At 45.0% G+C, this 26043-nt stretch overlaps 1 long non-coding RNA gene across 1 annotated transcript; it reads right to left on the bottom strand.

The window, feature by feature from the left end:
* Window positions 1–1921: 1921 nt before the first annotated feature.
* Window positions 1922–24251, bottom strand: LOC129033301 (uncharacterized). Its single transcript, XR_008501569.1, has 3 exons — window positions 23954–24251; window positions 3576–3828; window positions 1922–2334 (listed from the first exon to the last, which is right to left on the bottom strand). It is a non-coding gene; the product is annotated as an uncharacterized LOC129033301 (long non-coding RNA).
* Between the last annotated feature and the right edge of the window lie 1792 nt (window positions 24252–26043).

Below are 26043 nucleotides of genomic sequence, written 5' to 3'. Positions count from 1 at the left end.
CAGATGCAAGTCATTCCTGCCAAACTCTGTGCCTATTTGTGAGCAAAAGAAATAATTGCTTTTGTTTTAATCAACTTAGCTTTCAGGGAGTTTGTTACTGAGCAATGGATAACTGATACAATGGAAAAATTCTAGAGGCATTTTCACTAAAGTCAGAAACAAGACATGGATACCCACTATCACCACTCCTCTATATCATAGCAGTGAACTTATCAGGTAATGTAACTAGGTGAAAGTAACTTTTTATATACACAATATATAGCCAACTGACTTTCTCTTTAGAATTTACAATAAGCATTTCTCTAAATTCTCTTAGAATTTACAATAAGCTTTTATATCGATTGTATACATTAGCTACACGGTAAGCTATTAAGTGGCTGCAAAATAGTTTATATGTCTATTTTCCTAGTTTTAATATTTTATAAAATTTCTACTATTATAAACATGGCTGTCATTAACATCCTTGTGGTTAACTGAATCACATGGCAGGGAACATTTTAAGATGTTAAAATAAAAACATTAAATTTCCCTAAATTGAATTTTTAGTAGCAACAAAAGAGACTGCAGATTTGAATTTATTATCACTCATAATAATTATCATTCTTTGACAATCTGATTAGTGAAAAATTGCAGTGCAGTGTTGTTTATGTGCATTTCAGTTAGATAAAGAGCAATTGCTAACCTGCTTTGATCTGAATATTCAGGAAGAAGCTTCAAGGTTTGACTTGCCAGAAAGCTTTTTTCCATGAACTGGAAAGTTATTCTAGAAGATGTTAAGGTCCCTTCTGCCAGCAATAGTCTATGCATGCAATAATCAAATAAAAAAGCTACTGCCTGACATGTTTACCACAAAAACAAAAATACAGTAAACTCTTATACCTTGTAATATTACTATTCAACAATATTTGCTGAAAACTGACCACGTGCCTTGCGTTAGACCAAGAATGTAGGATTTGACAGATAACTAGAAACTTTCCCCATCCTCCAGGAACTTACTCTGTAATTTGGAGAGAAGACAAACATAGAAATGCATTTGTCATTTCATGAACGTGAATAAAGGCACAGCCAAATTGCATTAACACCATTTACCATTTGAGGTGGAAAATGGAAATTGACTCTACAGGAATGAGGCTGCTGACTCCAAAGGTAGTTTCCAGCAAGGAGTTCCAAACATGTTTTGAGCAATGGCAGCATTCCTAGAATTTATGTATACCTTCCTGAGTTGATCATCTAAAGGGCAACATTACTGTTCAAGTGCAGCCTTTTTTTTTTTTTTTTTTTTTGTGATAGAGTCTCACTCTGTCACCCAGGCTGGAGTGCAGTGGTGTGATCTTGGCTTACTGCAACCTCTGCCTCCTGGGTTGGAGCAATTCTCCTGCCTCAGCCTCCCGAGTAGCTGGGATTACAGGTGTGCGCCACCATGCCTGGCTAATTTTTTAATTTTTAGTAGAGACAGGGTTTCGCCATGTTGGCCAGGCTGGTCTTGAACTCCTGACCTCAAGTGATCCGTCCACCTTGGCCTCCCAAAGTGCTGGGATTACAGGCGTGAGCCACCACGACTGGCCCAAGTGCAGCCTTTAATTTACAAGTCAGTCATGAAACTTTACCCTATTTCCTCAAACATTGCTAACAAATTGGAACTACTTTTGTAGTGGTCAGGTAGCTTCTTTCAGACACATCCTCTCATGGACAAACACTAAAAACTCTGGGAGAAATATACAAACGATTGTTGGATGATAGTGAGGAGAAAACAAAAGAAGGTGGTTTCTAGAGGAGAGTTGAGTCCTATAAGAAGAAAGTCACTAGGTGAGTTTGCTATATGTTGCAGCTTTTATCCTTTGGTCAACCTCAGTCCACCCCAAGCTGGGTAGCTAAAACCTGGATAGAATCCAGTGGTCTTTTTGCTTGAAGAACGAGAAGTAATTTGAAGCAATTTAATTAAAATCACCTATAGACCCCTCTGGCACCCGTTGGTAATCATCTCAAACAAGGAAACAAATATATTTCTTGTCCATGTTCACACATGTACAAAGATGATAATGTGTACCCGATCTTGTTCAAGGATAAAGGACATCTTTGTGAAATAACCGAGCACAAGGTATAGCATGTGGCAATGAATGTTTCCTTCCTCTCTCCTCTTCCTTCTCAAGAAACAGTAATAATACTCTCAGCATTCAGGTTTCATTCTGAAATTCCTCTGTTGGCCTCTTATCTGGACTTAATATTGTCTAATAAAACCTAAAAGAAGGTTGTCTGTCTGTGAATAATGGTCTCATAAATATTACCAAGCAGAGAGCCTTCAAACATGATGAAATCTCAAGGTCCAAGTCATTGCTAGAAAAAAAAAAAAAAAAAGCAAGCATGGAGGAATTTAGCAGAACAAAATAGCTTTGGGAAATATTTAATACTCAAAGGGAAAAGGAGCTTGTAACTGCTTGAAGAAATAGACAGCAAAGGCTTCTCCTTTCATGCAGACACAGGACTGGGACTGGGAGGCTTAAGACATTTAGCCTTGGGACATCCATGGATGATTTAAAAGTGGGCCCAGCCTTAGGCTGGGCGGGATGGCTCATACCTATAATCCCAGAACTTTGGGAGGCTGAGGCAGGAAGATAGCTTGAGGCCATGAGTTCAAGACCAGCTTGGGTGATATAATGAGACTTCATCTCTTCAAAAAAATTTTTTTAACTTAGCTCAGTGTGGTGGTGCGTGCCTATAGTCTCAGCAACTCTGGAGTTTGGGGCAGGAGGATCACTTGAGCCCAGGAGATGGAGGTTTCAGTGAGCCAAGATCATGCCACTGTACACCAGTCTGGGTAACAGTGAGATGCTGTCTCAGAAAAATAAAAACCAAAAAGGGTGGTCCCTGGTCCTCCATGACCTGTGGCCATCACCACAACCAGGCCTTCATCATAATTCTATTTTCCTTGCTTGTTTTTATGTCTTTGTATGCAACTTGTGGGGGTTTAAAAAGCTGCCTTGTGCCACCTCAGTTGTGGCTAACTCTTAGTGGTTAAGGACACAGCCCAGTGGTGTCTGTCAAGGCCTTTGGCAGAAAAGCTCTTGGTTAAAGTGAACACGACTGAGTAATCTAAGTCTGATATAGAGAAACCCTACACAGGAGTTGGATTTTGAGGGTCAGGACATCTCAGGACCTTCACAGGCTCATATAATCTTTGTTCCAAGTCACTGAGGTCAGCCCTTCGTCCTCAGTGGTCCAGCCATAAACACAGCCTGTGGGGTAAGAACTTGGCTGTGGAGCTGCAAGGCCTTTTTAGCACTCATCCTTAATCAGTACTGGGAAGAGCCCATGTGAGGTAAAGCAGGGGCAGAAAGTCCTAGGCTAAGTTCTCTCCAAGGAGCTCACTTTCTGTAGAAGGGAGGTGGGGTGGTGAGAAATATAAGGTGGTGAGATGGTTGATTTTATTCTTTTTAGGGCCTGAGTCCTGAGCTTTTTTTCTCAGAAGAACAAGCTCTGGAGCACTGCAGAGGGGGAATTATTGTAAAATTGATTTCCCTTTAGTTAATATCTGAATGCAAAGACAAGCATGGGAAGAGCATTTCTCAAGACCTTACCTTGATTTTTCCTCCAGCATCATTTTCAGGCTTCAGAAGTTCCTGTGTCATAAGGATCAACTGGAGAGAAGGTTGGTTCTGTGAGTCAGCCCTGGAGTGGCTTGAACCTGAGAAGGGGAGGAGATGGGAAGACGGACTTTCCCAGCTCTCATCGGAGCATGGTGTGTTGATGACATCCTCCAGATTCCCCAGTGTTATCTTCTTAGGTCAATGTCTGGATGGTGCCAAGGGACTGGAGCAACAACTGCAACAACTGTCAATGAGGAAGGAGAACTGTTAAAGTGTGTCCTAGGGGACAATGGGACTGGTCAAATTGAAGATTCTCATACTGCATTTCCAAAGATTCCTGGAATTCCCAGGATTCAGTATTTCCAAAAAGTTCTCCAGGCAATTCTGATGCAGGGGGTCCATGTGAAAAATGTTAGGAAATACTTCTTTAGAAACCTTACTGGGCCTCCTCCAGACTTGGTATTCAGAGTAACAGGGCCAAGACAGAGAGACAGAGGTACTGGCTGGGTGCAATGGCTCATACCTGTAATTCCACACTTTGGGAAGCCAAGGCAAGCGGGTCACTTGAGGCCAGGAGTTCAAGACCAGCCTGGGAAACATAGGGAGACCCCATCTCTATAATAATAATAATAATAAATTAAAGAAAAGCAAAAAGAGAGATAGGGGTAGGGGTAGAGGGAGAACAAAGAAAAGAGATTTGATCTGAAGTTTTGGGTAGCACGTAAGTAAGTGATCTACTGCTATATAACAGTCTCCCTCAAATCAACAGCACTTATTTAGTTTAAGATTCTATCAGGCTCAGCTGATCTGGACTTACTATTCATATGCCTGGGGTCAGGTTGGCTGGGAGCTGGCTGATCCCCATGGCCTCTCTCTCAGTGTTCTTTAGGGGTGCTGGGCCATGTCATCTATCAGGATAGTCACGGCATGCTCATATAGAGTCAGGTTTCCAGGAGCAGCATGCAATCTTCAAGTTTCCTCTTGCATTACCTTTACCCTTGACCAAAGCAAGTCACCTGTTCAAGCCCAGCATCAGGATGTGAGGTTTTATCCAAGAGTGTGGATAAAGGAAAGCTTAAGCAAATAATAGGCAACAATCTGCTCCATGCCGGGAATGGGAAAAGACAAAAGGCAATCATAAAAGGGGATTTCCTGATATTGGATGGCAGAGGTGATGGAGGCCTGGACTTCAGGAAGAAAGCAGAGTGTGGAGAGAGGCCACGTGGACTGCAGTTCTCCGGCAATGAGCCAGTGGAGAAAGCAGAACTGTGGCAAGTCAGAGAGGCTCCCTGCCCAGGTTCTCCACGACCTCTAAATTTGTAGCCTGTGCTCAAACAGGTCCGGAAACAGCCACAGAAAGACAGGAAACTATATCCAGTCCAGCATCCCAGGATCCTCCTGCAGACGCAGCGGCCCGCTGGCGAGGACCCCCTTGTTTTGAGCAGTCACGGCCCGGGACTTGAGGACAAGCTGAGCCCCGCGCGGGCCAGACTCTCCCAAGGACTCTACGTGTTCTGCGGAGCGGGACCAGCCTGCGCTGCGCTCTCGCCCCACGGATCGCAGAGGGGCCAAAGCAGGAGGCTGCACCCCGGCGATGCGGCTCTCACTCAGCCTGGGCCTCTGCCACCCACTGGCTGAATCCGCAGAAGTGCGAGTGGTTGGGAGTTTGCAGTCGGATTCCTCCTCACCCCGGGGGTGCCTGATGGGGACTAAGTCTGGCCCCCCTATTCTTTGGCCTCCACCTTCTGGTCCCAGTTGTCCCGAGTGTCCCACCTTGTGCGCGCTTGTGGCTTCCCTTCAGTGCACACGGTGACCACCTGTGCCCCGAGTTGTACCCGGCCAGCCCCCAGCAGTCCCCAGTCAACTCCCAACGGCTCCCAGCCATCCCCTCACTACTCCCAGTCTCCTCCCCAAGGACCCCCAGCCTCTCTCCAACGGCCCTCACCGATCTCCCCATGGTGGCCATTCGCTTGCATTTGGGTCTCAACCTATTCCCCTGTGTTAGTGCAAACTGCACTATTTTGTAAGCCTCCTGCCATGTCGCAGACCCTGGTCAACGGGAAACATTCCACGGGGTTCTGGCCACGAGAAACATCCCGCCTAACCTGACCACAAGGCACAGGAATATTCTTATCATACCCTACCCGGCAAAGGCCCAGCTGAAGGAACATCTCTATACACCCTGCTGCGCAAAGAGCCAAAGAACATCACTATCACATTCCGCCGCAAAAAGGGCCATAAGGCACATACCCCTCCCACCCATACCTATAAGTACCCCAGCCTGTAAGCCGCATGGGCTCTGGCATTAAGCTGGTCCCCTACCTCGGTAGGTTTTTGCAATATGCCTGTGTTTGCTGTAGAGCCTCCACTCTCTCTCCCTCTGTGTTTCTTTTCTTTTCTTTTTTTATACTTTAAGTTCTAGGGTACATGTGCACAACGTGCAGGTTTGTTACATATGTATACACGTATATCTCTGTGTTTCTTTAACCCTGGCCTTCCCTCCAAAACCTAACACCCTCGTCGGGCGGGGCTGGCCTGGGAGGGCTCCCTAGAGACAGCCGTGTTTAAGGGAGGTGGGAAGCTTGAGTAGGAGCTGACAAGAGGCTCGGGAGGCTGTAGTAGGCCGGGGGCAACAAAGGTGTGAAATCTTGGAGAGGAGACCGGGCGGAGCCATAACTTTGGGAGCCTTGGAGCTGGAGGAGAGGGTGGAGAGAGACTATGCTGGGGAGGAAAGCAGAGGGGACCATGAGGCCTCCATGTCTGATGAAGAGGACCTGGGGTGCCATCAGATGTGCGATGTGGAAGGAAGCTCTGGCTGCGGCTGGGACAATGGAAGCAAGTTCCTAGGCAAGTCTGGGGCAGGGAGTTAGCCAGGACATTGCATGGGTAACCTAGGAAGGAGGGAAAGTGACCTGGGTTAGGGGGTGCCTGTGAGGGTGGAGAATTGCAGCCTTTTTGTCTCTCTTTTTTGGCTGTACAAAAGGTAAGTCCCAGACTAGTCAGGATGGTGGGGCAGGGCTGTGAAGATGCTGGCCAAGGTGGAGGTGGCTGAGCATAGGAGTTGGTCAGTGCCCCGACCCTTAACTGAGGTGGGGACGCAGGAACAAAGTGAGTTAAAGGCAGGAGGAGAAAGGGGTGACCAGTTCAATTCTGGGGAGTTTAGTTTGTAAAGGGAGATGCAAGTTCATATGGAGGTGTCCAGTGTGTGCACATGGGGTCTGGAGGCAACAGAGAGACATGGATTGGATTCATCCACATGTATGTGGAACCACTGAATTGGTTGAAATTAGAGGGGAGCTCAGAAATCTGTGGTCAAGTCTGTCCAAAGTATAGGTAGACGGAGAGAAACTTCGAAAGAGTCAGAAGAGGCCAGGCCAGGAAAGATGAAGAAAATAATAAATAAAGGAATCTTGAAGGCAGATGGCAAAAAGAAGTTTGGAATGGAGTTTGGAGTGAATGGCAGTGCTTATCAAAAGTGAAATGTAATTCCGCTTCTCAGTATCTACCAGGAAAGAGTAGGCATGTAAACGGATGTAAAAGCAGAGTTTTGGAGTGGGAGAGCAGTGTTTTTTTTTTTTTGTTTGTTTGTTTGTTTGTTTTAGAGTGAGAGAGGGTCTGGCTGTGTCATCCAGGCTGGAGTGCAGTGGTGTGATCTCGGCTTATTGCAACTTCCACCTCCTGGGCTCTGGCAATCTGACACCTCAGCCTCCCGAGTAGCTGGAACTACAGATGCGCACCACCATGCCTGGCAAATTTTTGTATAGATAGGGTTCCACCATGTTGCCCAGGCTGGTCTCAAATTCCTGAGGTCAGGTGATCCACCTGCCTCAGCCTCCCAAAGTGCTGGGATTACAGGTGTGAGCCACCACACCTAGCTGACATTTTTTTTTCTTTAAGACGGAGTTTTGCTCTTGTTTCCCAGGCTGGAGTACAATGGCGCGATCTCGGCTCACTGCAACCTTTGCCTCCTGAGTCCAAGCGATTCTCCTGCCTCAGCCTCCCAAGTAGCTGGGATTACAGGCATGCGCCACCATGCCCAGCTAATTTTGTATTTTTAGTAGGGATGGGGTTTCTCCATGTTGGTCAGACTAGTCTTGAACTCCCAACCTCAGGTGATCCTCCTGCCTCAGCCTTCCAAAGAGCTGGGACTACAGGCATGAGCCACTGCGCCCAGCCCTGGCGGAGAATTTTTTAAAAGTCATCTGACTAAAAATCTGTCTGCTTCTTGTTATCAACATGTAATAGAAATTCTAAAAAAGTCATTGATAAACTACCCCTCCCCACTGTAGTGACTACTGCCATACCCCTCCTTCTGGGCACAGCATTGTGTCCTGGAATTATTACAGAGTTGTTTATAGTGGAGGAGCTTCAGGAGAAACCTAAAATCTATTGACAGAGGTGAAAGGCAAAATCAAAGATGTTACATGCTATGATGAAGCAGCACACGCATATAGCAGTTAAAAGGAATTTTCAAACCACTCCTCAATGTATATATACTTCAAAATATCATTTGTACACAATAACAACAAACAAGGTTATCTGTCAAGTTAAATAAATTCAAAAATAAAAGAATTTACATACCTATATATCTAGCTGAATGGATCCTAAAAACATTGCTGAAAAATAAAAAGTGCACTAATATATTCATATTGACACCTTTCATTTTAAAGAAGGACAATGCTTCACATGTATTAAGGAATACAGACACAAAAGTGTAATGAAAAGACTGGAAAGGTATGTCTCAGTAGCAGCTACTCCTGGGAAGGGCTTGAGGGCACTGGGGCTGGTGGTGGTGTCAAAGGCAACTTGAGAGACTTATAATTAAAAAAAGAACAAAGGCAAATATAAAGTAATTGGTAAAATTAAAAGTTATACAACTGAAAGTAAACAATAATTTTTAAGTACCTATCATGGGGAAAAAAGACACAAACCTCTACATTGTTTAGAAAGTAAACTATTTGGCCAGGCACAGTGACTCACACCTGTAATCCTGGCACTTTGGGAGGCTGAGGCAGGCAGATCATATGAGGTCAGGAGTTCAAGATCAGCCTGGCCAACATGGGGAAACTCCATCTCTACTAAAAATACAAAAAAATTAGCTAACGTGGTGGTGCATGCCTGTAATCCCAGCTATTTAAGGAGGCTGAGGCATGAGAATTGTTTGAACGAGGTTGCAGAGATTGTGCCCCTGCACTCCAGCCTGGGCAACAGGGTGAGACTCTGTCTCAAAAAAAAAAAAAAAACAAGAAAGTAAAGTATTTGATTTGAGTCCTTCCTCCCTTCATTTTCTTATGTCTGGGCCTGCTGATCTTCCTCTGGCCTTGCCACTTTGGGGACACAGGTGAGACACAGGAGCATCATGGGGACATCCCACTGACTTATGCTGCCACCTGCACACACGAGCTGTTCATTGCCTTTGAGGGCTCTCTCCAGCCCTACTGTTTCCGGGGGCTCTAAGCAGGGCCCAAGTGTCATGTGGAAATGGCTGCTTGGGGCAGGGCTCTGCTCCAGGCCACTGCTTACTGGAAGGGAAGAGGGATTTCTTTTTTTTTTTTTTGAGATGGAGTCATGGAGTCTTACTCTGTCACTCAGGCTGAAGTGCAGTGATGCGATCTCGGCTCACTGCAATCTCCACACCCTGGGTTCAAGCGATTCTCCTGCCTCAGCCTCCCAAGTAGCTGGGATTACAGACACTTGCCAACATACCTGGCTAATTTTTGTATTTTTAGTAGAGACGGGGTTTCACCGTCTTGGCTAGGCTGGTCTTGAACTCCTGACCTTGTAATCCACCTGCCTCGGCCTTCCAAAGTGCTGGGATTACAGGCGTGAGCCACAGTGCGTGGCTGGCAAGAGGGATTTCCAACTCCACCTGTAAGATGTACTTAGTTCAGGGGGCAAGAAGCAGAGGTAAGACTCAGGAAGTGTTCCACCCTTTGGGAGGTGCTGCCAGCTTCTCCTCCTGTGTCCTGTGCCCTGTGAGAATGCACTGGCCCACCTTGCCCAAAGTAACCTCCTCTCCCAGCCCACTTGCCCTAGCCCTGTCCAGGCCCCATCAGCTCTTGCTTGCTGGGCATGGACTGACAAGCTGTCAGGCAGGCTGAGCTGAGCTAGGGCTCATGGAGGTAGGAACTTCAGACCCTTTCTGCCATTTTTGAATTTGGCTTTAAAAAGGCACAAATATTGTGTTTTAACAATTCAAATTTTCTTTCTGGCAATGATTTGCTAGCAATGTGAGTCAGCTTCCTTAAGGTCTACTTTTCCTTTCTGGAATTCAAACTGAAACTGAAAGTTGGCAACAGTGTCTTCCTCTCCAGGCCAATCCCTGCAGTGGGATGTGGGTCTCTTTGATGACTGCCCCTCTGTCCACACCAAAACCCTTGCCGACCATTGCAAAAGGCAGAGAGTTTTGAATTCTCTGTCCCTAAGAAAGAAAGGAAAACAGGGAGATCTTCACGATTATAAACTGAACCCTGGAACACCCCTCCTGTCCTTCCCCAAACAGGCCTGTGCCCCCTGCTCATTCTCCAGGTGCACCCCAAATCAAGAAAGCCCAAATTTCAGTGATGAGACTGGGTGCTTCCACTCTGGAAGCTGAGAGACATCTTCTGTCTTCTGCTTCCCTGCAGGTCTTGGGCCTCTAGTTAGGGGAGAGGGAAAGTGTCCCAGATGTGGGTGTGGCAGGAGCCCAGGTGGAGCCTCTGGTGGAGCGGAGGAGAGACATGCTGCTGCCTTTCCCAAGAACGAGCTCACAGTGCTGCCCAAAAGGCTCCTGGAGAGGGGACTTTGCCCAAAAGGCCCCAGGTTGCTTACTTTCTCAGGCCTCAGGTTTTCACAGGGAAGGGACCTGCCACCCTCACTGCCCCTACCTCACCCAGGAGGACTGAGACTTCATTTGCTGTTCTCCTCCTTCACTGGGTCCCTTCCACAGTGCTAATCTGAGAGGTGTGGTGTTGGGGAAGACATAAAGGAGGTGTTCAGCCTTCTGGGGTGTGGTAGGGTAGGGATATTGATAAAGCCAGAGCCCCTCCTGTAAGGTAGGACTGGATTCAGGGGGCACTGACTTGGATTCTAATGCCTGAGGCCTCAGGGAAGGGCTCTGATCTCAGGCAACACAGGGCTGGGCGAGGCCTCAGGGAAGGGCTCTGATCTCAGGCAAGACAGGGCTGGGCTCGGGGAGGAGCTGGATCCCTGAGTTTTTGTGAGGAGATATTTATTTCATGAACGTGTGTGTCTGAGGTCCCTCTGTATCCCCGCCAATACTCTGGGCCTGTCTCTGACTCACTCATAATAGAAGGGGAGGGTGTGGTTGGTGGGGTTTGGTTGAGCTTACCATGCCCCCAGGGAATGAGAGAGGCACTCTTGGGGAACCCCCAGTAGGCTGTGTGCTGGTCTCTCTCTCTGCCTCCTGCATTTGCCTGGTAGTGCCTCCTCTGGATCCCCAGCATCTCCTCGTTTCTTCAAGCCTCCCCCTTCTCCCTTGAGCCCTTATGTCCCATGTGACATTCTAGCTAGTTCCCATCCCATCCAAGGAGGCCTCTATCTGGCTCTGGCTGGGAAATAAACATGTGCTTTTGCTACCAACATCAGGATTGGGTTGTTTGTCTCAAAAGAGCACCATACTGGGGCAGCAGGTGAAGGCACAGGAAGTTCTGGAAAACATCAACTGTCATACTCATCTCCAGGGAGAATACCCTTATAGGAACCCTGTGGAGAGGCCAGTGTGCATCTGTGAGAGGCAGGTGGGAAATTCGCAGGATCTGAGTCGGGAGAGGAGGGTGACTACTCAGAGGGGTTCAAAGACACTTGTTATTCCTAGAGGGGTGTTTTTAAATGTGGCAGAGAAGGCCCAACGTGGAGGCTGTTGGCCAAGGAGCTGGTCCAGTGGCCCTGAGGAATGGTGGCAGGGATTTCTGAGAAGGGTGGGGTTCTCAGTTCTGGCTGGTCAGGCCAGCTGTCTGGAAGGGCGGGAGCTTCTTGCACCAGTGTGTGGAGGTGCAAGCATCTGTCCCAGGTGCCCAACAGCCCCTGGGAAGGGGGTTAGGCCCCTCTGCACCCCCACCAATGCTCTGGGCCTGGCTCTGTGACTCACAATAGGAGGGGAGGTGTGGTGGGGGCCGTGTCTGCCCGGCAGGGCTGAAGTTATTTCTTTAGATCTCTCATTGACCCACAAAAGTGCATTCAGAGGCCTCTTCCCTACTGCAAACAGACTCTAGACAAATGTAGAAGAGAGAAAATTGAGACAAGTGTATCTTCAAGCTCTCCATCAGTAGGGGAGAAGACTCCATGACCCCCTTAGGGTGTATCAAGAGACTCCCTGTGCCACAGGCATCAACAAATCCACACAGGGCCTGGTGAGGGGAGATGTTTTCCCTGAAACTTCAGAAATATTCCTACACCATGGCCGGGCGTGATGGCTCATGCCTGCCTTCCCAGGACTTTGGGAGGCCGAGGCGGGCTGATCACTTGAGGTCAGGAGTTTGGGACCGGCCTGGTCAGGATAGTGAAACCCTGTCTCTGCTAAAAACACAAAAATTAGCCAGGTGAGGTGGCACATGCCTGTAATCTCAGTTAATCAGGAGGCTGAGGCAGGAGAGTCGCTTGAACCCGGGAGGTGGAAGTTGCAGTGAGCTGAGATCATGCCACTGCACTCCAGCCTGGGCAACTGAGTGAGACTCCGTCCCCCAGCCGCCCCGCAAAAGAATTCCTACACCAAGAGCAGGCCCATCTGCAGGTACCAGAAGACTTTTGAGTCATTTTTGAAATTCACTTATTATACAATTTAAAAGATCTCAACCCACATATAACTAAGAAGTATATGACATATCCTCAGAGTTTAAGTATATAAATATATATATACACACACATACATAATTTTCTAAAATAATGCTATGTGTTGAACTGTTTTTGATATTTCCTTCCTCCCTGAGGTTGTAGAGTTTTTACTCTTTTGATACCTTGGTTGACTTTATCATTTTATCACCTGAGTATGCCTCTTCAATTCATACATTGTTTTGTTTTCCTGTTTTTTTAAAAAAACAGCTTTATTGACATATGACATGTGACATACCATACAACTTACCCATTTAAAGTGTACAACTCAGTAGGTTTTTAATATATTCACAGAGTTGTGAAATCACCTCCACAATCAATTTGAATATTTTCCTCCACAAAGGAACCTTATGCCCATTAGCAGTTAGGCAACCACTCTTCTACTTTTGGTCTCTACATATATGCCTAAATGGAATGATACAGCATATGGTCCTTTATAGCAGGTATGGATATTTTATTTCTTTTTCTTGCTGAACAATACTGCACTGTATGGATATACTACTTTTTTCTTTTTTGAGACAGGGTCTTGCTCTCTTACCCAGGCTGGAGTGTAGTGGTGCGATCATAGCTCACTACAACCTCAACCTCCTGAGCTCAAGCGATCCTCTCACCTTGGCCTCCCAGAGTGTTGGGATTACAGGCATCAGCTACTGTGCCTGGCTGATATATTACATTAAAAAATAAAAAATCTGTTGGCTGGGCATGGTGGCACACGCCTGTAATCCCAGCACTTTGGGAGGCTGAAGTGGGTGGATCATCTGAGGTCAGGAGTTCAAGACCAACCTGGCCAATGTGGTGAAACCCTGTCTGTACTAAAAATACAAAAATTAGCTGGTCATAATGGCTCATGCCTGTAATCCCAACTACTTGGGAGACTGAGGCAGGAGAATTGCTTGAATCTGGGAGGTGGAGGTTGCAGTGATCTGAGGCTATACCACTACACTCCAGCCTTGGGTGACAGAGAGAGACCAGCCTGGCCAAATCTGTTTGTCATTTGATAGACATTTGTTGGTTTGTTTCTGTTTTTTCACTGTTATGAACAATGCTGCTATGAATATTAGTGTACAAGTGTTTGTGTGGACATTTTCCTTTCTTTTGCATATATACTTAGGAGTGGAATTGCTGAGTTGTATGGTAACTCTGTGTTTAACCACTTGAATTACCAGACTGTTTTCCAAAGTGGCTATATACCATTTTACATTCCTACCAGCAGTGTGTGAGGGTTACCATTTCCCCCCATCCTCGCCAACACTTGTTACTATCTGTCTTTCTGATTCTATCCAGGCTAGTGAGTGTGAGTGTTCTCTCATTGTGGCTTTGATTTACATTTTCCTGATGACTGTGTGCTTATTGGTCATGTGTATGTCTTCTCTTAGACAACTGTCTATTCAGACTCTTTGGCATTTTTTAGTTGGGCCGGCTGGTTTTTCAACTTCCTATAAATGGAATAATTGCACATCTTCTTGTGTGACTTGCCTCTTTCCCTCAGTGTTGCCTCTGTGCTTTTCATTCCTGGTCACCATGCTCCTGCAGAGTCTTCATGACATCAGTGTACTGCAATGGCCATTTGGACTGTTCCAGTTTTTGACCATTATTAACTTGGTCACTTTGAACATTTTTGATAGATTAGATAGATAGATTTTTATTCCTTAAAATAAGGAATAAAATAAATGGGCCTGCTCTTGGTGTGGGAATATTTTTTTAAGGATTTGGCTTAAAAAGTCCTTTATTTTAAGGAATTGGCTCATGTGCAGGTACAAGTCCAAAATCTGCAGGGTAGGCTGCTAGGAAACAGTTGAAGTTTGTCTCCTAAAGACAATCTTATGGCAGGATTCTTTCTTGCTTGGTCTGGAACTTTGGAATGGCTTCCACCAATAGGCCCTTCCTCAAGGACTTAAAGCTTTTACTACTCAGCTGAGAGCAGTGACTAACGAGCTCAAAAGCACTCCTTCTAACACCTTCTTTTCTACTTGGAAAACAGTTTCATAATGTACAAAACATGCTAACTGCAGCAGGATACATAAAAGATTAATGTTACCTTTGCTATCGGTTGAGTGAGAATGGAGAATCGTCATTCATTTGTCCTTTTTACCCCTAAGTTCCTCCCTCCCTCCCTCCCTCCCTCCCTGGGCGACAAGAGTGAAACTCTGGAAAGAAAAGAAAAGAAAAGAAGGAAGGAAGAGAGGAAGGAAGGAAGGAAAGAAGGAAGGAAGGAAGGAAGGAAGGGAGGGGCCAGGCACAGTGGCTCACGCCTATAATCCCAGCGATTTGGGAAGCCAAGGTGGGTGGATCACTTGAGGCCAGGAGTTTGAGACCAGCCTGGCCAATGTGACGAAGCCCCGTCTCTATGAAAAATACAAAAATTATCCGGGCGTAGTGTCACGTGCCTGTAATCCTAGCTACTTGGGTGGCTAAGGCACAAAATAGCTTGAATCTGGGAGACAGAGGTTGCAGCCTGGGTGACAGAGTGAGACTCTGTCTCAAAAGAAAAAAAAAAAAAGAAAGGAAGGAAGAAGGAAAAGAAAGAAAGAAAGACAGCCATAGTCAAGTTCAATTCCAGACAATGACAATGATAAATTTATAAACATTGCATATTCTGTCAGAATTTAAAATGAAACTTGTAGGCCTCTGAGAGTTTCACTTTATTTGCAAGATAAGGGATTTGGTTATGTGATCTCCAAGTTTTATTTCCTGCCAAACAGTCCGTGGATGACCAGGCAACAGAGTTCCCCAAATGATCTGATAAAACTTCATGTGGGAACCAACGAAGAAGTGAGGCTGCCTCCCAGGGTCACTCAGTTGCATGGAGGCAGGATGAAGACTGGTACCTGCACCTCTGAAAAGAAGGGCAAAAAGCCTTCTGTGCATTGCACTTCCAGGCATGGATCACACTGATGCAGCCTGGTTCATTTCTGCCTAGCTGTGCCTTCAACAGCAGCTGACAGGTGATGGGACAAGGTCTCTAAAAAATTTCATAGGGGGGTCAGGCGGCAGGGTAGAGCAAAGGTTGTCGAAGTCTGAAAAACCTCTGACTACACCTGCCTCCGAGACTGCTCAGATGGCCCACACACTCGGGGAGCTCTCCTCGGTCACATCAGGTCAGTGCTGTTTTTTATGAGTCCTTGAATTGTGCATGTTTCTCATCATTCATGCTAGTCTAATGTGGGCTCCAGGAGATAATCATTGTAAAGAGAGGATGATTAATGTTGTGGTTGAAAAAAATGTAAGGCCTACGGCTTATGGATTACATAATAATATAATAGTTATTGATTCAATCATTCATTTACCCCAAATCTATGCAACTGGGAACCCATAATGAGCCAAACTTTTTGCTAATTACTGGGGCAATAATGGCCAGAATTAAGTAATTTCAGATAATAAATCACCTTTGCTCAGCTTTGGGACTAAACCCTCCGTGAAACCAGCAGACAATGTCATCATTTTCTCCTGCTCCCCTCTCCAGACTCATTCCATTCTCTTCCTATTAAAATTCTACCCTCTAGGCATGCAGCTCACCCTGAGGGTCCCTGATCACTCTCCCTTCTAGGACTTCACAGACACTCTTTCCTCTTTTCTCTGCAGCTTTTTGTTCCATTTTTGCATGTGGCAGCTTGGACAGTTTTCTTTGGAGAGTGGGAAGAATAACATATTTTTGTTTTATTATTAAAAAATACATTGTGCAGGCCAGGTGCAGTGGCTCACGCCTGTAATCCCAGCACTTTGGGAGGCTGAGGTGGGTGGATCATTTGAGGTCAGGAGTTCGAGACCAGACTGGCCAACATGGTGAAACCCCGTCTCTACTAAAAATACAAAAGTTAGCCGGGCATGGCGGCAGGTGCCTGTAGTCCCAGTTACTCGGGAGGCTGAGGCAGGAGAATCACTTGAGCCCAGGAGGCAGAGGTTGCAGTGAGCCGAGATTGTGCCATTGCACTCCAGCCTGGGCGACAGAGATAGACTGTCTCAAAAACAAAACGAAACAAAACAAAACAAAACACAAAACAAAACAGAACATTGTCCAGTGCAGTGGCTCATGTCTATAATCTCAACACTTTGGGAGGCTGAAGTAGGAAGATTGCTTGAGCCCAGGAGTTTGAGGCCAGCCTGGGCAACATAGGGAAACCCTGTCTCTACAAAAACTTAAAAATTTGGCAGTGTGGTGGTGCATACCCGTAGTCCCAGCTACTTGGGAGGCTGAGGCAGGAGGATCGCTGGAGCCCAGGAGTTTGAGGTTGCTGTGAGCTATGACTGCACTACTGCACTCCAGCCTGGGTGGGAGAGTGAGACCTTGTCTTTTTTTTTTTTTTTTTTTTTTTTGAGACAGAGTCTCGCTCTGTCACCCAGACTGGAGTGCTGTGGTGTGACCTCGGCTCACTGCAACCTCCGCCTCCCGGGTTCAAGCAATTCTCTGCCTCAGCCTCCCGAGTAGCTGGGATTACAGGCGCTCACCATCATGCCCAGCTAATTTTTTGTATTTTTAGTAGAGACAGTGTTTCACCATGTTGGTCAGGCTGGTCTTGAACTCTTGACCTCGTGATCCACCCACCTCGGCTTCCCAAAGTGCTGGGATTACAGGCATGAGCCACCGCGCCTGGCGGAGACCTTGTCTTTTTTTTTTTTTTTTTTAAAGTTTCAACAAAAATGAAGTACCACCTGCTGATAACTCTAATAAAAAGAAAAATACATAACAGGTATTTGCTTTAAAGATTTTTTTTTTTTTTTTTGAGAGAGAGTTTCGCTCTGTACCCCAGGCTGGAGTGCAGTGGCGCGATCTCGGCTCACTGCAACCTCTGCCTCCCGGGTTCAAGCGATTCTCCTGCCTCAGCCTCCCGAGTAGCTGGGATTATAGGCATGTGTCACCATGCCTGGCTAATTTTTGTATTTTTAGTACAGATGCGTTTTCGCCATCTTAGCCAGGCAGGTCTCAAACTTCTGACCTCAGGTGATCCACTCGCCTCGGCCTCCCAAAGTGGGATTACAGGCGTGAGCCACCGCGCCCAGCCCTAAAGATATTCTTGAAAAAATCATAATTGCAGTTGTTTACATTGTTGTGTTGCCAGCTGTCAGTTATTACGCTCAAATTCTTTATTCTATGTAATATGTGTGGAAAAAATTTAAATCCTAGGTTGCTCCTGGTGTAACTCTGTAGATTCAACATCTGGAAATCTTTCTCCATTTTCAAGTTAATATATTCTCAGAGCATGCAAAATAATTTGAATGACTGCCTAAGAAAGCACTAATACATGCTAAAACATTATGTTTTCTATAGCTAAAGAGCCCTTTGCAGCCACAGTTTTTTCAAATATTCCTAGAAAACAAGATCTGGCTGAACTGAAAATACTGATAGTATAATCAATAAGTTGCACTTGTTAAACAAAGAGTAAAGAAATACAACATCTGAATTCTTTAAAGCCACAAGCCAGAGGAACAGATCTAAAGCACTGACTACTTAAAGCATTTTCTATCTTCAAACTTCCAGAAAAACAAATATTACAGAAACCTTCTGTTCTATTTCACAAGCCCTGACTGGCTTGAAATGAAAGGAAATCAAGACACTAAACAAGTCAAGAAAAAAACCTTAAATACCATAAAATATTTATTAAAAAGACATTATAATTTGCAATGTATTTTGCAGGGAAAAAATGGAAGCAGGAATTGAATGCCTAGCTTCAAAAAATGGAAGCAGGAATTGAATGCCTAGCTATGAAACCAGTAGGCCTCTGAGAGTTTCACTGTATTTGCAAAATAAGGGATTTGGTTACATGATCTCCAAGTTTTATTTTCTGCCAAATAGTCCGTGGGTAACCAGGCATCAGAGTTCCCCAAATGATCTGATGAAACTCAATGTGGGAATGGACAAAGAAGTAAGGCTGCCTCCCGGGGTCACTCAGCTGCATGGTGGCAGGATGGAGGCTGGTGCCCGCACCTCTGAAAAGAAGGGCAAAGCCTTCTGTGCATTGCACTTCCAGGCATGGATCACACTGATGCAGCCTGGTTCATTTCTCCCTAGCTGTGCTTTCAACAGCAGCTGACAGATGATGGGACAAGGTCTGATACAACTCACAGCCCTAAGCATGATTGGGACCTGCAGTGCCCAAATCTGTACAAACGTTAGTGGGATTGGTAATTAGAATGCAAAGTTATACTCTGTGTGATTAACAAAGATGCTGCAGATGCTGATAGATGTGACAAGCTCGTTATTTGCATGCCTGGATGCTAGCCCTCCCTTTCACTGTTTAGTTTTTCCAATCTCTGGTTCCATGAGACCAAGTCTATAGCTTCACCTATAATGACTTTGCTTTACTATGTATCACTGGAATTGGGCATGAATATATTTGAAATCTCCAAATGTTCAAGCATAACATTTTTTTTCCTTTAGTAATCAAAGAGACTGTTACACATTTATACAATCTATTATATGCTATATGCATAATCTATGTTATTTTTAAAAATAGAATATTTCTTACAACTAATAATAATAAACTAAAATGGAAAGACTGGATAACATTCAATTTCTTATTCATTTAGTCTCTGAATGATTTTCCTTTAATAAAAGTATCATGTTTGTTAATGATTCCATTCATAATCTCTCTTTTAGAAAACATAGGCTGGGAGCGGTGGCTCAGGCCTATAAACCCAGCACTTTGGAGGTTGAGGCGGGCAGATCACTTGAGGTCAGAAGTTCGAGACCAGCCTGTCCAATAAGGTGAAACCCTGTTTCTACTAAAAAAAAAGCCGGGCATGGTGGTGGGTACCTGTAATCCCAGCTACTAGGGAGGCTGAGGCAGAAGAATCGCTTGAACCTGAGAGGCAAAGTTTGCAGTGAGCAGAGATAGCATCACTGCACTTCAGCCTGGGTGACAGAGTGAGACTCCATCTAAAAAATAAAAAATAAGGCCGAAGGAGGTGGGTCGCTTGAGCCCGGGAAGGTTGAGGCTGCAGTGAGCTATGATTGCACCACTGCACTCCAGCCTGGGTGACACAGTGAGACTCTGTTTTGAAAAAAGAAAAAGAAAAAAATATAATATCTCATACAGAGGCTAGATAAAATTTCCAGTGTTAGAACAAAGCCACCAATACCCAAATGTGGTCCTTTGCTCCCTTGGCATTGGAAGTTGTGGGCCTGTCACCCCTGGACTCCTGGGGTTGTGTGCAGAAGGGGGTGACCTGTAGAGCATTGCTGGTCCTGCACTGGAAAGTGATGGAAGTCTGAGATGAGGAAAACAGGCCAGACTCCCTCATTGCTGGAGGACAGTGGCGTGGTCACCATTTCACAGTGCTGTTGGAAGAGGCATCTGTTGGAGCTCTGCAGAGGCTGAAAGAGTTCCCTGAGCCCACAGTTCTTACCTGAGTCTGCGGTCAAGAGCAGCACTGTGATGCGACGCTTCACTGAAGGGCATCCTGATGCCTAGATGAGGACATCAGGGGAGCCAGGGCTCCCTCTGCAGGGAGGGATGGGGCAGGGAGAGACAGAGAGAACTGGGTCTATCCTGTGAGCACCTCTGTCCTGGGCACTGGGTCCTCTCTGCACCCACTCCTCTCTTCCCATCAACCCCAGAATAGGGCTCCAGAGGCCAGAACTGGAATGGGGAATCTGTGTCCCTACTCATTCCTTCAGACCCAGCTTGGAAATCTTTTCCCAAGAAGATTTTCAGGCTCCCAGCTCCCTGCTGAATGAAATGCCCTCTTCTACATTCTTACAGCATCCTTTGCTATCACTTTTGAAAACCTTTAACCTGGCACATGAGCTGTCTCTTTGGCTCTTTGAGGCCAAAGGCTTTGTGGTATTCATCTCTTTGTCCCCAGAGATTCATATAAGGCTTAGTCTATGGTCATTTTTTGATTGCCGATGGAAAAACAAACGAATGAATGAATGAATATAATCCAATGACTTGCTATTTGTCCTTTGCCATAAGAAAGGAAGGAAGGAAGTGATTTGAAATTTAAAAGGCCACCAGTCCTGGAAGCCCAGAGGTGTGTCCCAATGTGCCCATTTCAGTGGCAGAAGCAGTACAGGATTCAGTGTGGGCTCAGGAGCCGAAAAGCTCAGGTTTAAATCCAGGTGTTGCCGTTTGGTCTTGTGATCCTTGGGACGTGTTCTAACTTCTCTGTGCTTGGTTTCTTCATGTGTAAATTAGAGAATAGTAGTGCCATATCATGGGGTTGTCAGGATAATCAAATGAATTAATATATCTAGAGCCCTTAGAATATTTTCTGGCATGCAGCAGCGCTCCAAACATGCCAGCTGTTGTTGCACTACAGTTTTTAATACGTGATCATTCTTTTTTTTTGAGATGAAGTCTTGCTCTGTTGCCTAGGCTGGAGTGCAGTGGCGCAGTCTCGGCTCACTGCAACCTCCGCCTCCCGGGTTCAAGTGATTCTCCTGCCTCAGCCTCCAGAGCAGCTGGGACTACAGGCACATGCCACCACTCCCAGCTAATTTTTGTATTTTTAGTAGAGACGGGGTTTCACCATATTGGCCAGGCTGGTCTTAAACTCCTGACCTCATGATCCACACACCTCGGCCTCCCAAAGTGCTGGGATTACAGGCATGAGCCACCATGCCTGGCCAATATGTGATCATTCTTAATGCCCAAGCAGAGATGAGGGTTAGGCCAGGAACTGCACTCTCCTTCATAGTTTATCACTAAACACAGTTCAACTATGAAAAGAAAAAGAAAAGAAAACCTGTTTCACTCAAAATTAGATAATTTCCTCCAGAGAGTAATAAATGAGAGACTGTCTTAACTTGATTAAAGGAAGCTTCAAGAAAATGAGTGTAAACCTCTTACTTAATGATAAAACAGTAGACTCTTTCCCAAGATAAAAACTAATGTTACTTAGGCTGCAAGGATAAATGACAGATGAGTTGAGAGTGCTGCATAAAGGGCCAGAAACAGGCAAATTCCAGACAGAAGATTGGCTGACCAAATTGATGACCCCCATTTCATAAGGTATTGTGTCCTAGCAAGTGGGGAGATAAGACGTGAGAGAAGTCCCTGATACAACTGCTTTGAGTGAAGGGCTCACATATACCCTTTTCTTTCCTTTTTTATAACTTTGAAAAGTCATCTTTTAAAATTTCAAATTTTGGCCATCAACATAAAATATTCAAGACACTTGGTACTATATAATATATAGGCAACAGAAGAGGAGAAACCCTATTTTAAGTATGTAAATATCATCTGCCACATTAAGGTAGGGATTTCTCATATCAATTCTACATAGTGCAAATTTTTGTATTTTTAGTAGAGATGGGGTTCCACCCTGTTGGCCAGGCTGGTCTCGAACTCTTGACCTCAAGTGATCCTCCCTCCTCGGCCTCCCAAAGTGCTGGGACTACAGACGTGAGCCACTGCACCAGGCCAAAACACAAGTCTTTTAGAAATGTTTAAATAGCTCATCTGATCACAGTATCACCATGTGAATATTTTCTAACTTTTCCAACTTAATTCTATATTGAAAAATAAGTTGCTTGGCCTGGAATAGTCCCTAGATACCTTTAAGAACAATTTTTTAAAAAATTAATATTATTTTAAATAAATTACAGTTGTATACATTTAAGGGATACACTGTGATGTTTTGATATAGGTATACCACGTGGAATAATTAAATCAAGCTAATTAACATATCTGTCATCTCACTTATTTTTTCGGAGAAGACATTTGAAATTTACTCTCTTAGTTATTTTGAAATATACATTATTATTGACTATAATCACCCTGATGTGCAATACATCTCAAAACTTACTCCTTAAATAAGTTAAGTGGGGAAGCGAGACAAGGGTGGAAATAGGCCAATAAAGGGTACATTTTTGAGACAGTAAAGCTGTGGTCAACTGGGGTTTCACGCACTGGGAGCTCTGGGAGGCCATGGAGAATTGAAAGCAAGCAGCGAGTGGGCAGATGGGGAAAATGATGAAAAAGTTCCTCCGATTTGGTGATCATTGTGTTGTACTGAAAGCTTCAAAAATGGAAGTTTTTGGGTGCTCCATTCACTGAATATTTTGATTAAATGGTTTCAATGGGTTTTAAGCAAAAACAAATCAAAAATTAAAATAAATATTTTATAAAAATGAGTAGGGGCACAGTTTGATTTACACAGAAGTTTTTCAAAGGTTCAAAAATTTCTAAAATCTGATGATCAGTTCCAAACTTCAAATAAAAAGTGAGCAAAATTCATTTAAAAGAAGAGTCATTAAATAGAAAGTCACCTTCCTGGTGTGATCTGTAAATCCGTGTTCTGTAGCTGCACATTTTAAACTGTCATTTTAGGGCACAGTCTTCTTAAAATACCTACTTATTTTTGGAGTGGACATTGAGGCTTCCTCAGCAGATTTCTATCTGTTTTGGGGAATGTGGGAGGTGGGAGGATCAGTGAATCACCACAGCTCCCACATGGAAAGTAAAAGCTTATAGACAATTTGTGCAAGTTCCACAGTCATCACCAACTTTCTGGAGAAACGGATTTAACACCTAATTTTCTATTAACCTTGATTTTCATTTATTTGAGCTCATTGCTACCAAAAGGTTTATTGCAGAATGCAAAATCATTGTCAAATAATTGAATCAGTAGTTGCAGATTTACATTATGTAGAAAAATGATAAAGCCAGTGCAGCAAAAGCAGAGTACTCCGTGTTCTTGATGGGAGGATTTCTCAGCTTCCTTCTTACCTGTAATTTCCCACCTACCCCAGCAACGGACAGTCCAGCTTTTTGCATTTCACATGCTGCGGTTAATTGTCACTGTGCATCTGGTTGGTACTCAAGTAGCTAGCAGGAGCAGCAGCTGGGATTGCTTTTATCAGCATCCGAGACAAGTAGGAACTGACTGTCTCTGGGCCTCATGTCCCAGCATATTCTATAATTTTAGCAAGTGCCCTGAATGCTGTCTTTGAAATGCAGGTATTGGTTAAGCTGCTGCATTTGGAAAGAGCAGAGCAAGCAGATATGATTACTGCTGATCACCTTTCACTAAGCATGTCTAAGTGAGAGTTCCTTTTACTGCACATGTGTGTCACGTGCCATGACCAGAAGAGATAATGGCCCAAGTGGGGTGGACACAGTGGATACTTACCAAACCCAGCCTGACTTATTTTAATGCAGCAATTAAATAATACTTTGGACTGGGCACGGTGGCTCACGGCTGTAATCCCAGCACTTTGGGAGGCCAAGGTAGGCAGATCACTTGAGGTCAGGAGTTCAAGACCAGCCTGGCCAACATGGCAAAACCCCTTCTTTACTAAAAATACACAAAAAAAATTAGCCAGGCCTGGTGGCACGTGCCTGTAATCCCAGCTACTCAGGAGGCTGAGGCAGGAGACTCACTTGAACCTGGGAGGTGGAGGTTGCGGTAAGCTAAGATTGAGCTGCTGTGTTCCAGCCTTGGTGACAGAGTGAGACTCCGTCTCAAAAATAAAAAATAAATAAAAATAAACACTTGGTCACAAAATGGACAGTCTTGGATAAATGATAAACTGGAAAGGACACAGGGAAAAGAGACCTAAACTGGGTCTGTCCCAGACCGTTGGGATGTTTGCTCACCTCTGTCAAGCATGCCATCCAGCTCCAGCGGCTTGTGGGCCTTGATGGAGTGTGGAAGCTGGTTTGGTTAATATCTCAGTCTCCAGTTGCGATGCAGCAGCGAGTACTGAAATCTAGGAAAATCCCACTCCCAAGCCAGTACTCATTGCATACATGACACCTCCAGCCTGTGATCACTTTCAGCTGTTTCTACTGACTCATTCTGGCCACAAGGGGGCAGTATAGCGTAGTGATTATGAGCACAGACAGGTCAGGCTTCCCGAATTAAGATCACATTTCTTCCCCTGGCTTTGTGACTGGGCAAGTTACTGAAGATCTTTGAGTTTGAGTTTCAACATCTATAAAATGAGAATAATAAAAACATCGAATAGGGTTGTTGTGGGGGAACAGATGAGATAAATGCATGAAGTGCTTGAAGAATATAGTCATACAAAACTTAACGATGGGAATACTTTCTGAGAAATGTGTGGTTGAGGCCATTTCATCATTGTGCAAACATCACAGAGTGTACTTACACAAATAAAGATGGCATAGCTTATACACACCTAGGCTATATGACATAGCCTACTGCTCCTAGGTTACTTAGTCTGATTGTGTTGTAATAAAGGAACACCTAAGGCTCAGTAATCTATGAAGAAAAGAAGTTTATTTGGCTCATGGTTCTGCAGGCTTGAAGCATGGTGCCAGCATCTGCTGCTGGTGAGGGCCTCAGACTACTTCCACTCATGGTGGAAAAAGAAGGGGAGCCGTCATGGGCAGAGATCACATGGCAATAGAGAAGCAGCAAGAGAGTGGGGAGGGCAAGGCGGCAGGCTCTTTTTAACAGGCAGATCTCAAGGAAACTCATAGAGTGAGAACTCACTTATTAGTGCGAGGCTGGCACCAAGCCGTTCATGAGGGATTCCCCCCATCATGGCCCAAAGGCCTCTCATTAGGCTTCACCTCCAACACTGGAGATCAAATTTCAACCTGAGGCTTAGAGGGGACAAATATCCAAACCATAGCCACTATAAACGTTTAAAACATGTTACTGTACCGAATAGTGCAGGCAATTCAAACACAATGGCGTTTGTGTATAAAAACATATTTAAACAGAAAAGCGGCAGTAAAAATGCAATAAAAAAGATAAAAAATAGTACACCTGTATGGGGCACTTAACATAAATGGAGCTTGCAGCACTGGAAGTCACTGTGAGTGAGTCAGTGAGTGAGTGTGAAGTCCCAGGACATTACTGTACTCTGCTGTTGACTTTATAAACACTGTACATTTAGGCTACACTAAATTTATTTATTTATTTATTTATTTATTTATTTATTGAGGCAGAGTCTCACTCTGTTGCCCAGGCTGGAGTGCCGTGTTGTGATCTCAGCTCACTGCAACCTCCACCTCCTGGGTCCAAGCGATTCTCCTGCCTCAGCCTCCTGAGCAGCTGGGACTACAGGCACATGCCACCACAACCAGCTAATTTCTGTATTTTTAGTAGAGATGGGGTTTTACTATGTTGGCCAGGCTGGTCTCGAACTCCTGACTTCAAGTGATCCATCCTCCTCCGCCTCCCAAGGTGTTGGGATTACAGGCGTGAGCCACTGCGCCTGGCCTCTAGCAGTTCTGCTCTGAGGTTCTCACAGTCCCACCTTCTCTCTGCAAGAAGCTGAAGAGTCAGAATGAAGAACAGGAGGAGAAGACGTGTGTCATTGAATGTTATTTTCAATTTGAAATTTTTGCCTTAATTGAAGCATTTACTTCATTTAAGATAGTGTAATTACTGATTGATGCAATGGACTGAATATTTGTGTTCCCCGACTCCCACCAATTCATATGTGGATATCCTTACCCCAACATGACAGTATTAGGAGGTGGGGCCTTTGAGGGGTGATTAGGTCATAAGGGAGAAGACTTCGTGAATGGGATTAGTGCCCTGATAAAAGGAACCCCAGGAAGCTCTCTTGCTCTCTTTCTGGTATATGAGGCATGAAAAACAGTCAGCAGTCTGTAAGCCAGAAGAAGGTCCTCATCAGAACCCGGGGCCATGCGGGCATCCTCATCTCAGACCTCCAGCATCCAGAACTGTGAGAAATGAATTCCTGTTG

The sequence above is a fragment of the Pongo pygmaeus genome, chromosome 2 (assembly GCF_028885625.2).
Source record: "Pongo pygmaeus isolate AG05252 chromosome 2, NHGRI_mPonPyg2-v2.0_pri, whole genome shotgun sequence".
Taxonomy (NCBI): Eukaryota; Metazoa; Chordata; class Mammalia; order Primates; family Hominidae; genus Pongo; species Pongo pygmaeus.
The sequence above is the reverse complement of the archived record's forward strand: the minus strand, read 5'-3'. Positions and strand labels throughout refer to the sequence as shown.